This window comes from Zonotrichia leucophrys, chromosome 2 (assembly GCF_028769735.1).
Source record: "Zonotrichia leucophrys gambelii isolate GWCS_2022_RI chromosome 2, RI_Zleu_2.0, whole genome shotgun sequence".
NCBI lineage: Eukaryota > Metazoa > Chordata > Aves > Passeriformes > Passerellidae > Zonotrichia > Zonotrichia leucophrys.
The window spans coordinates 2,791,920-2,804,124 of record NC_088171.1 but is presented as its reverse complement, the minus strand read 5'-3'; the positions used below and the strand labels follow the sequence as shown (position 1 = coordinate 2,804,124).

Genomic DNA, 12,205 nt, shown 5'->3' with positions numbered 1-12,205 from the left:
TCTGGGCTGCCAGGAGGATCTGCAGCCACGGGATCAGGGAGGGAGGGAGACAAACAGGGAGAAGGACTGAGAGGAAGCTGGAGCTGAGCATCCTCCTCATCCTCCCACCCTGGGAGAGCTCTGCCCATGGAGGAATAAATAAAGGAGCTCCACACCCACTCAGGTCCTGGCCAGAGTACAAAACCTCGGGTGTTTGCCCTTAGACACAGAAATCCTTGCAGAAAGCTGAACCTGTGAGCTGGCCACGTGCCTCTCCTGTTCTCCAGGGGATCCCTCTGTGCTGTAACCACCCCCCACAGCAGCTCCAGGAGCCCCCTCAGCATTTGAGGGTGGGCACAGGAGATGAAACCCTGCATTGGCCACTGGATTTCTGCCCAATCTCCAGGCAGAAACAGCCTTGGCCAAAACCTCTGGCAGCCCCAAAATCTAACCAGGGTCTGGAGCAGCCTCCAAGCAGGGTCCAGCCCCACTCTGCTCATTTTGCCATGGGTCCCACCCACAGCAGGACCAGCCCCAGGTCATCCCCCAGGCTGGGGCTGAAGGAGAGGGCACACAAGTCCTCCCTTCTCCCCAAATCCCGGAGGCACACAGTCCCTGTCCCGGCATTCCCAGCAGAGCTCCTCACCTCTGCACTCCCACCAGGATGCTGGGCAGGCGTCCATGGCCCAGGCAGGGATGTCTCAGGCTCCACCAGCCCAGCTCTCCCCAGCACACGCCGCCTCCATGCTCTGCAAAGCTCTGGCTCCATCCAGGCAGGCGCTGAGGCTGCGGCTGATCTCACCCGTGTCCCTGCAGCCTGGAAAACGCTTTGTCCGGGGATTCTGCGAGCCTGACAGCGACCACCTCCCATCAAGGCAAGCCAAGCATGCAGCACAGCCCCGTGGGAGGCAGCCTGGCTGTGGATGCCCTTGGAGGAGAGGCAATGGGAGCAGCGAGCGGCATCCCCAGAGCCTGGCAGAAATAATGGGGTTTGGCATCAGGGGTGACCCCAAACACCTCCCCAGACCAGCCCAGGGGCTCTGGGCACTGAGGTCAGCACAGGGTCCCAGCCCTGGTGGTCTCCCCTTTTCCTGGGGGTATCCCAGGAGATGCCAGGCTGTCAAACCAGGTTGTGTCTACAGCAGGGATTGCTTTGCAACGCCCCTGGCATCATCTTTTCCCTCTCTCTTTCTCCTCCCCTTCTCTTCTCCTGGTGTATTTGCAGGGATTCCTGTAGCAGGGAGGAATGGTGATTCTGACTCCATGTTCTCAGAAGGCTAATTCATTATTCTTTAATATTATATTATATTAAAGAATACTCTACTAAACTATACTAAAGAATAGAGAAAGGATACTTACTCAATGCTAAAAAGATAATAATGAAAACTCCAGACTCTCTCCAGAGCCCTGACACAGCTTGGCCATAATTGGCCAATGAGACAAAACAACTCACACCAGAATCCAATCCAACAATCTCCAAACACATTCTAGACTTATGATTGATGATTATGATGATGATGATTTTATGTTTTATTATTGTCTATAGTTGTAGTTATTAGCATGACTATTATGGTTATGGTTTTATTATGTATTTATTGTATTTGCTGGGTCCCCTGACAAAGGGAGGAATGATGGATCTGACTCCATGTTCTCAGAAGGCTAATTTATTATTTTGAGATACTATATTATTTTAAAAAATACTAAACTAAACTATACTAAAGAATACAGAAAGGTTACTTACAGAAGGCTAAAAAGATAACAATGAAAACTCGTGACTCTTTCCAGAGTCTCAAAACTATTTGGCACTGATTGGCCAATGAGTGAAAACAACTCACACCAGAATCCAATGACACAATCACCTGTGGGTAAACAATTTACAAATACATTCTAGATAAGCACAACACAGGAGAAGCAAATGAGATAAGAATTGTTTTCCTTTTTCTCTGAGGCTTCTCAGGAGAAAAATCCTGGACAAAGGGATTTTTCAGAGAATGTGAATGCCGCATCCTCCAGCCCTGCTTTTTATCACCAGCCTGATCTGCTTTGAGCGAAGCCGGGCCCAGGAGGAGCAGGGAGGGAGCAAAGCGATGTTCCTGAGGTGCAGGGAGGAGCAAAGCGATGCTCCCGAGCTGCAGAGAGCCCCGGGGCACGGGGCAGGGCCAGCACAGGCCACCACTGGGTCACTGAGGCATGGCCTGGTGCTGCTCTGCAGAGCGGAGACACGGGCAGGGGGAGGGAAGGAAACCAGGACATTCGTGTCTGAGCCAGCCTGGTTCACTGATTCTGTCTGTCAGAGCAGAGGAAAGGGCTGGGCAGAGCCCTGAGCAAAGCCATTGTCACCGGCAGGAAAAATAAAATAATAAAATAAAAAAAAAAAGGAAGATGAAAACGTGCCTGGAGGGATTTGGCTCGGGTTCACGTTTGAACTGGTGTTGTCTGGGGCTGGCACTGGTAGGGAACAGGATTTGGGGTCGTGGCATGGATTAACCCTGCCCCGATCCAGAGGAGGGATGGGAGCACCCAAAGGTGCTCAGGGCTGGGCTGGAAGTGATCCCCCCCCAGTGGAGGACAAGCCCCATTTCGGGGCTGTTTTCCCGTGATTTTGCCCATTTCCATCCCACTGCTGGTGCCATCAGGGGCTGACTGCCCCCCTGCCCGGTGTTTGAGAGGTGTCTCACACCAAGCAGACTTGCACAGCTCCCAGCCAGCTTAAAAGGGTGTGACAAGGGGTGAGAAATAACAACACAAAGCAGAAATGCAGCCTTAGAGGGGCTGAGCTCCCTCAGTTCTTGCTCTGCAGAAATGGACCTGATCTCTGGGGAAATGGGGATTCTGGGTGTAAACCCCTCAGAACAGGGTCCTGTGGCTGATGGAAAATGGGGATTCTGGGTGTAAACCCCTCAGAAAATAGGGTCCTGTGACCTCATACCATCCTGGTGTCCTGGAGCATCTGGTGCCACCCTGTGACCCCCCCTGTGATGGTGACAGGGCCCAGCTGGTGGTGGCACCTCCCAGGGATGAGGCTGTGGGGTGTCATTTAACGATCAGGGTGATGGGACTGAGTTTGGGGGGATAGGGAAGCTGTGCTGCTCTGTGCTGCTCACAATCATCCCAAAAATCCCCCATGGAAGGACAAGATGCAGCCAGAGGAATTTCAGGTGGATAGGAAATAAAACTCTCCCTGACAAACACTGGCATGGGGTGCTGGTGGCATCTGCACCTCCTGAGGGACCTCCAGCCTCTGCTGGGCTGTGGTTGCACAAATCACCCTCAGAGCCTCTCCTTGCTCAGCATTTCCCACACCTCCACACCCACTGGAGCCAGGAAAAGTTGGCATCCACCCCCAGGGCATGGAGAAGGAGCAAAAAGTCGAACTGAGCAAAAAAAGAGAGTGTGCAGCTCTTAGAGGAGCATTTCTGACCTGCTCAAGAGCTTGGCTTGTCCTTATAAAGTCACTTCATGTCAGAACCCAGGACATTCCTCTGGCTGCTCTGGAGGACTCCAGACCCTGACAAAGAGCTCAGAGACCTTGGCACGGAGTTAAAAACACCTGTGCCTTTGATTTTAACCCATGGAAACAATTACCAACTTTGTATGGAGATGTACAAGCCACAAGGGTTTGAGCACAATGATAGTGAATTTATCACAAAGTGAAAAGGTAGAATTTTGGGGATTTAGAATGGGGGTTCAAGAGGCAAGATGGAGGAATTTGGGTGTGTTTTTGTCCTTCTTTCTCCTTCTTCCTAGCCTCCATCTTGTGGGAGATGGTGGCACTTTTGGATTGGTTTAGGGTAGAGACAGACTGTCTAACATAGGTGATCGGTATTGTAAAATTATTGTAAAATTATTGTAAAATGATTTTAAATAAAGTACACATAGGTTTTAGTATAAAAAGCCAACACCACCCCAAGGGTGGCCAGTGTGCCCCAACCCAACCTGCCAGACAGATCTCAGCAGGTCAGAGAAAGAATGTCATAGATAAGAGAAAATAAACAGCCTTGAAATGCAGAACTGAAGAATCTCAACTTCTTCGGTTGCAGGGCTGGGAAAAAAGAGACTTTCAAATATCTCAGGAGCCATTTCAGCCACAGAAACCCGAAAACTTCATTCCTCAGGCACAGCTCAGGTGAGACATGGGGTCCTCACCTTCTGAGGATGCAGCCAGAGAAACAGTGGCACAACCCACAGCACCAAAAATGGGAGAGGCAGGGAGATAAACAAATTGCTCCAGCAAAGTTTATCCTCATGTGCCTTAATTAATTTACAGCACAGAGCTGCTCCTTTGCTATCCATGTTCCCTGTCTTCTACAGGCTGCAACGTGCAGAAATCCCACAAAAACTCCTTTATTTTCCCTGCTCCTGGCAGCAAGGAGCAGGAACCACGTGGATTTTCATGGCTGCTCATCAATGTCCAAGGGACAGAGCAGGTCAGAGGGAGCTGGGCAGCCTTAAATGTGACCCTTGGGGTGCTGGGGTGAGCACTGGGTGGAAGAACTCCAGCCAGGCCATAAATGAGAGGAGAAGAGAGCTCTCCCCAGCCCTGTGGTCAATCAGGAATATGGTGCACACCATGTTGCTGGGGAAGGAGGGGTTTCCTTGTGACACACACACACAAAACAAAAATAAAACCCTCCTGGTATTTTGGTCTTGGACAAAACCCAAGGATGGGAAATGGCTCTCCCAGCTTGCAGGAGGAGCAGATTCCCCATCTGTTCCTGTTCCCATTGTCTGCAGCTGGGATTTCCTCCCTGTGCCTCTCTAAGGAAGTTTGGACACAGGGCAGGTTGCCCTCCTGTGGCATTCCAAGGGGATTTGGGGGAAAGGAGAAGGTCCCAGGGTTTAAGGGACTCTGTTTCCCTTTGGGGGGTCATGGAATATTTGCTCTCCTCTCATCAGGAGAGGACACAGCTCTCTACCAATAAATAATTGAGCCCAACTCCTGTGCTTGGGATGGATGGAAGAGCTTTTTGGGCTGGGAGGAGATAGAGGGAGGAATTCCCTCCCCTCCCAGGCCACCTCATGAACAATGGGGGTCAGCAGCTCCTTCCAGCCCCCTCCTCCAGGAAATCCTTTGGACAACTAAATCTGCAGAATCTGGAGGTAAAAGGGACACAATCCAGGGTCATCCATCAGCCACAGGGAAGATCTTTAGGATTTTTGTTGAAGCTGTGGAACTTCACCAGCATCTCCACATGAGGTTCATCCCAGGAGCCTGAGGTGGGGATGGGGGATCCAAGTTGGAGATCCCAGCCCAGAGGAGCATCCTGGGCGTTTGGTAGCCCAAGGAGAGTTTTCTCTCAAGGAAGGCTGGCCAAGGGATGAGGCCAGCCAGGAGCAGGTTCAGCTCCCACTGGTGGTGATTGCCAAGCCACGGGCTCCCCCTGCCTCAGTTTCCCCTGCACAGGAGGGAACACAGCCTTTGCAAGGTGTTTGGGATGGGAAGGTGAAAAGGGCGCTCACAGCCTTGGATCTTATTTTAAAAACAACCCAAAAACACCTTACAGAGAAGATAAACTCATCATGGATCAGAGACACCAGCTGCAAATCCACATCTGCTGCTGGATGAGCCCCCATGGCTGCTGCTCTCCATGCCTGGCCTCACAGGATGCAGGAGCAGGGGGATCTAAGCTGGTGATCCCCAAGCCAGGAGGATGCAAATCTCAAATTTTGCAGAAACCTCAGGAATGGAGCACAGGATCAGCAGGAAGATCAGAATCTGGTGTTCCTCCCCCAGCTTGGGTGGTCTCAGATAAGAGGAGGTTTGGGATAGGGATTGGCAGGAGGTCCCAGAGCACAGAGGGGTTTCACAGAATCCCAGAATGGTTTGGGGTGGAAGAGACCTTAAGGATCACCTCAATCCACCCCTTCCACTATCCCAGGCTGCTCCAAGCCCCATCCAACCTGGCCTTGGACACATCCAGAGATCCAGAGGCAGCCACAGCTGCTCTGGGAATTCCATCCCACCCCTCCCCACCCTCACAGCGCAGAATTCCTTCCTTTTTCCATGAGGAAAAAGCTGCACCACGTTTGGTTTAATCCCAAACTTCCTGGACACGGCTCTGCAGTGCTCTGCGTGCCGGGGGATGATTCACGGCAGCAAAGTGTGCACAAACCCACGCCAAATAGGGATGTTGTGGCTCTCACCCCTGCAGGAAAGGCACCACAGGAACATCCAGGCTCAGCAAACGCATTTCCCACCCCAAAAATTGGGAAAGGGCGGAAAATGAAGAGCGGGGTGGGAGCAGAGCAAGGGGTGCAGCACAGGGAGGGGATCCGCAACGCGCTGAGCTAAAAACCACCGGCAAAACCAGGAGGAGGGAGAACAAAACAAAGCGAAACAAAAACAAAACAAAACAAAACAAAACAAAACAAACACGAAAGTAACATACAGAGAAGCGCTGGGCTCAGTCTGTCCCAGAATGGTCCCATCCTGGCCAGCTTTGGTGCCTGGATCCCCGTCCGGAGCCGCTCCCAGCGCCGCTCTCCTCCCGCCTCCCTCCCGCACAGCTCTGACGTGGGACGGGAAAACTCCTCTGGATCTGCACTCCCTGCCACACCAAGGATTCCTTTGCTTCCCTCGAGTTTTTGGGGTTTTTCTTCCCAACCCGCGTGGAAAACTCCATTAAAAAATACAGCGAGATGAATTCAACTCGCTCGCTCTACCAGAGCGGTGTTTGTGGGGGAAAAAAAAAAAAAATCAAATAATTCAAATAGTTGAAGGGTTTAGGGCTAAAAATAGCAGAAAGAGCTCCTTGGAGCCGGAGAGGAAGGCGGGAAGCAGAGGTGCTGCAGCTGGATAAGAATGTTTCCTTCTTGTTTGGGATTTCTTTTTCCTTTCTGCACCAAACCTGGTGGAAAGTTGGCACAAACTCTCCCTTCGAGTGAAACACTGCAGCACCACCAAAACCTGCATTTTCCCTTCAATTTTTATGCCCAAAGCAGTGCTTGTTGGTGAAATTTTGTATTTGAATGTTTTTTGTTTATCAGAGGCTCCTATCCCAGCCCCTCCTCATCCCTGTTCTGCCTTCCCAATTCAGAGTAGGGGGAACATCTGGAAGGGAAAACAGCTGGAAGGGGACAGAGGGACATTTTCCTCCTTCTCCCCCAGCTCCTCCTGCTCTCTGCCAGAGGGATTTTTCTCAATTTTTCCCCCTCCTCATCCCCGTTCTCCCTTCCCAACCCCGTTTTGCAGGCAGGGGAACATCTGAAGGGAAAACAGCTGGAGGGGACAGAGGGACATTTCTCCTTCTCCCAGCTCTCCTGCTCTCTGCAGAGGGATTTCTCATTTTTCCCCTCTTCATCCTTGTTCTCCTTCCCAACCCATTCAGGCAGGGGAACATCTGAGAGAACAGCTGGAAAGGGACAAGAGGGACATTTTCCTCCTTCTCCCCCAGCTCCTCCTGCTCTCTGCCAGAGGGATTTTCTCAATTTTTCCCCCTCTTCATCCCTGTTCTCCCTTCCCAACCCCATTTCAGGGCAGGGGGGGAACATCTGGAAGGAAAAACAGCTGGAAAGGGACAAGAGGGACATTTTCCTCCTTCTCCCCCGGCTCCTCCTGCTCTCTGCCAGAGGGATTTTTCTCCCCCCTGTGCACATCCCTGCTGCAGAGGGGGAGGATGCTGCCCCTGACTCGAAGCCACCAGCAGGGATTAAATAATTGCCCCACGCCGAGGCCACAACCCCTGGCACGTTGTCATCTGCTCCTTCCCCTTGCCAGCCCGCATGATTTTCTGGCTGACCTCACAAAAATTGATGTTTTCCTTAAAGGCCCCGTGTTTGTGAGGGGAGATTTGGCTTCCAGGAGTCCAAATCGCTGAGGTTTTACTCGCTGCTATTAAAGAAAGCCCCAAAACTGAACAAATCTGGCTGTGAAGAAGGCTCTAAACCTTTAAAATCTGGTGGCTTTTCATCTTTTAAACATACACAACCCTCAGCATGTCCTCCATGTGAAACTCCTCAAAATAACTTGTTTTTCCTGGTCTGAAGGAAATTTTAAGAGATGTCCTTGCTCCTCAGAGCAGCTGGGATGGGGCAGCCAAGTTTGCATCCCCTAATTTAATTTTTCCAGTGGTTCTGTGCTCTCCAGCTGCTCTGGGGAAGGAACAGGCTGGGAACAGCCTGGCTGGCTGGGCAGGGGTTATGTGATCCCAGGAGGAGCTTTCCAGAGGAAATCAGCTCTGGGATGCTCCAGGGATGGAGGAGGAGGAGGAGGAGGGAGGAGGAGGAGGGAGGAAGCACCACAGCACTTGCTCCTGCAGCTGCTGCTGCCCTTGGCCCAGTCACGAGCCCAAAGTTCAGCCAAAATCTGAGGATTTCAAAGAATTTTCTTGCCCAAAATTCCTAGGGAAATCCTTTTTGTAACCACACAGCTCAAAACCAACCTTAAATATGCTCCTAAACAAAATCTCAGCCCTGATCTGTATCAGACTCTGAGCAAACTCTCATTCAGCCTTGTGTAAAAGGGTTCCAAGCAAAATCCTGGATTTAAATGTTAAGCGATTCTCCAGACCCCAATGGAGTTGGATTTCTGTACCTTATGCAAATATTTAATGCAAAACATTTTGCAGGCTTAGGGAGAAATGATCATTTTCATGGTTCTCAGGGCTGCCTTGATACATGCAATATATAAAATATAATAAATGCACAATACATTAGAAGGTTCAGTGAAACAGTGACACAGACTCCTGGGGTGAGGAATCTCATTTTCCTCCCCAGTTTTTTTTTGCTCCCAAATCCACAATCCCACCCTGTCAGTGCCACCCCCAAAGAGGCCCATCCTGGTTAGGAGGAGGTGACAATGAAAAAACATAAAAAACATTAAAAAATAAAAACATTACAAAAAAAACCCCAAATAAAACATTCTTATATATAATGAGATGTCCACAAGAACAGTTCCCAGTGCTACAAAGTTTTTCCTTATGTACTCCTTTTGTTGTATTTTTGTTAAGGTTCAATAAACATTTTAAATTTACAAAGTGAGCAGTTGTTTCTCACAACATTAAAAGAAATTTACTCATCATTATAAAAAAAACCCTATAATAACAACTTCAAGCCTTAAAACCCTACAAAGCGAGTTATATCAACTTTATTTCTGCCTCATCTTACCTCAAACATAACATTAAAACAAACCAATTAGACTATTAGCTAATTTTTTTAAAAAATCAGTACTACTTCCATTACAATTAACAACACAATACCAAATTATTGTCATGTTATAATGACAGATTATTATGTTAAGCTATAATGACAAATTGCTGTTATAATAACAAATTATGTTATATCATAATAATAAATTATTATGCCATGCCCTAATAACTAATTATTATGCTATGTTATAATAATTATGTTATGCTATAGCATAATAACAAATTATGTTATGCCACGATAACAAATTATGTTATATCATAATAACAAATTATTATGTTATAATAACATATGATGTTATGCTATATAATAATAAATTGTTATGTTATGTTGTAATAACAAATTATTATGTTATGCTATATCATAATAACGAATTGCTATGTTATAATAACAAATTTTAGGGATTTTTAATTAATTATTAAGTTGTGTTATACCATAATAATAAATTATTATGTTATGCCATAATAACAAATTATTATGCTATGTTGTGCCATAATAATAAATTGTATTATGTTATATCGTAATACTGAATTATTGTTATGCTATATCATAATAGCAAATTATTATGTTATATCATCATTAATAACAAATCATTATGTTATATCATCACAATAAATTACTTATGCCATAATAACAAATTATTATATTATGTTATATCATAATAATAAATTATTATGTTATGCTATATCACAATACCAAAATATTGTTATATGATAATACCAAATTATGTTATATCATAATAATAAATTATGTTAAGCCACAATACCAAATGACTATGTTGTGTTATATGATAAAAATTATTATGTTATACAATAATAACAAATTGTTATTTTATGCACAATATATCACAACACCAAATGATGATGTTATGCTATATAATAATATCAAATGATGATATTATGCTTTATCACAATCCCAAATTCTGATGCTGTGCTGTATCACAACACCAAATTCTGAAGTTATGCTGCATCACAACACCAAATCATTGTGTTATGCTATATCACAACCCCAAACGATGATGCTATGCTATATCACAGTACCAAATGATGATGTTATGCTATATCACAACCCCAAATTCTGATGCTGTGCTGTATCACAACCCCAAATGATGTTGTTATCACAACCCCAAATGATGGTGTTATGCTATATCACAGTACCAAATAAAGTTATGCTATATCACAACCCCAAATTCTGATGCTATGCTGTATCGCAACGCCAAATTCTGATGCTATGCTATATCACAACACCAAATAACAATGTTATGCTATATCACAGTACCAAATGATGATGTTATGCTATATAATAATACCAAATGATGATGTTGTGCTATATCACAGTACCAAATAACAATGTTATACTGTATCACAACCCCAAATTCTGATGCTATGCTATATTACAACACCAAATAACGTTATGCTATATCACAGTACCAAATGATGATGTTGTGCTATATCACAACCCCAAATTCTGATGCTGTTATCACAACCCCAAATGATGGTGTTATGCTATATCACAGTACCAAACAACGTTATACTGTATCACAACCCCAAAATCTGATGCTATGCTGTATCACATCACCAAATTCTGATACTATGCTATATCACAGTACCAAATAACGTTATGCTATATCACAGTACCAAATGATGATGTTATGCTATAGAAGAATACCAAATGATGATGTTGTGCTATATCACAGTACCAAATAACAATGTTATGCTATATCACAGTACCAAATGATGATGTTATGCGATATCACAACCCCAAAATTTGATGCTGTGCTGTATCGCAACCCCAAAATTTGATGCTGTGCTGTATCACAACCCCAAATTCTGATGCTGTGCTGTATCAAAACCCCAAATGCTGATGTTATCACAACCCCAAATGCTGATGTTATCACACCCCCAAACTGTGCTGCCCTGCCCCAGTAACAATCCCCTGCAGGTGCCGTACCTTTCCCAGGCAGGAATCGGAGCCGTGGAGCGGCGGCTGCTCAGCTCAGCTCGGCTCAGCTCAGCGCATTCCCGGGCCCAGGCTGGCAGGGAGAGCCCGGCAGCTCCAGCTCAGCCCTGCAACAAAGGCAAGGAGGGTCAGCCCCGGGCATCTGTGCCAGGCACAATACAGCAGCGCAGGGCACTGTCCCCTCAATGGCACCATTGTCCCCTCCCGGCCGCGCTCCTGCGGGTGGTGGCACGGGGAGAAGCTGCTGCTCCTAGACAGTGTGGATTCAGGGGGTTTTTTACTTAAAGTAATTGAGAAGTGCTTAAAAAACTTTTATTTTAGTCCTAGAGTAATTGAGAAGTACTTTAAAAATTTATTTTTAATTTTATGTGAAGAATAAGATAATACAGATATTATAATTTACACTATTATATTATAATTTACACTATTATAATCAGAAACTATTTTTCAATTACAATACAAGTGTTTCTTAACTTATTGACTTTTACCACACTATATTGTAAATCCTTTAAAACCAATCATCTAAAATTACTTCTTGTGAGTTCTATTGTAGCTTTTACAGTTATATTTCTTTAAAATATCCAGTCTTGTTTATAAAACCATCCTTTAAAACTTATTTCTAATTCCATTTCTCTCTCAACAATATCTGCCTTATTCTATAATATTTCTAAATTGACATTTCCTATCTCAAAAATTACATACCAATATATACTATGTAAACCTTCTATCAAACTTTAAAAATATTTCTACAAATTCCCACAAGAGAGCCCCTGAAAGGTTTCGTGCCACTCCTGGAGAAGAGCAGGAGGAAATAATTGTTCAAATTATTTTGGATCCCATCAAAATTGTTTTGGATCTCAGTTTTTCCTGGACAACAGCACTGGGGTGAGACTCCTCCAGGAGAGGGAGGAAATGGGATCTTGGGGGAATTAATCAATATTGGGAGGACTGGGGTGAGAAAGGGATCACAGCTCACTGATCAAACAGAGGGATGCTCCCAGGGGGATTTTGTTGGGATCCTTGCAGGAGTTTCCATCTGGATGCTGCTTCCAGGGGAAGAGCACACTGATGAGCTGGAGGAATCTTAGAATCTCAGATGGTTTGAGTTGGAACCTAAAAGCTC

The 12,205-nt window shown here is 46.0% G+C and overlaps 1 protein-coding gene across 2 annotated transcripts in view; it reads right to left on the bottom strand.

Annotated features, from left to right (window-relative positions):
- The window catches only part of GJC2 (gap junction protein gamma 2), a 56,710-nt gene that overhangs the window by 39,851 nt on the left and 4,654 nt on the right, over window positions 1-12,205 (bottom strand). For both annotated transcript variants that reach the window (XM_064703767.1, XM_064703768.1), the window contains one exon: window positions 11,074-11,189. The gene's annotated coding sequence lies outside the window, so the exon portion shown is untranslated. The remainder of the gene's footprint in view (window positions 1-11,073; window positions 11,190-12,205) is intronic.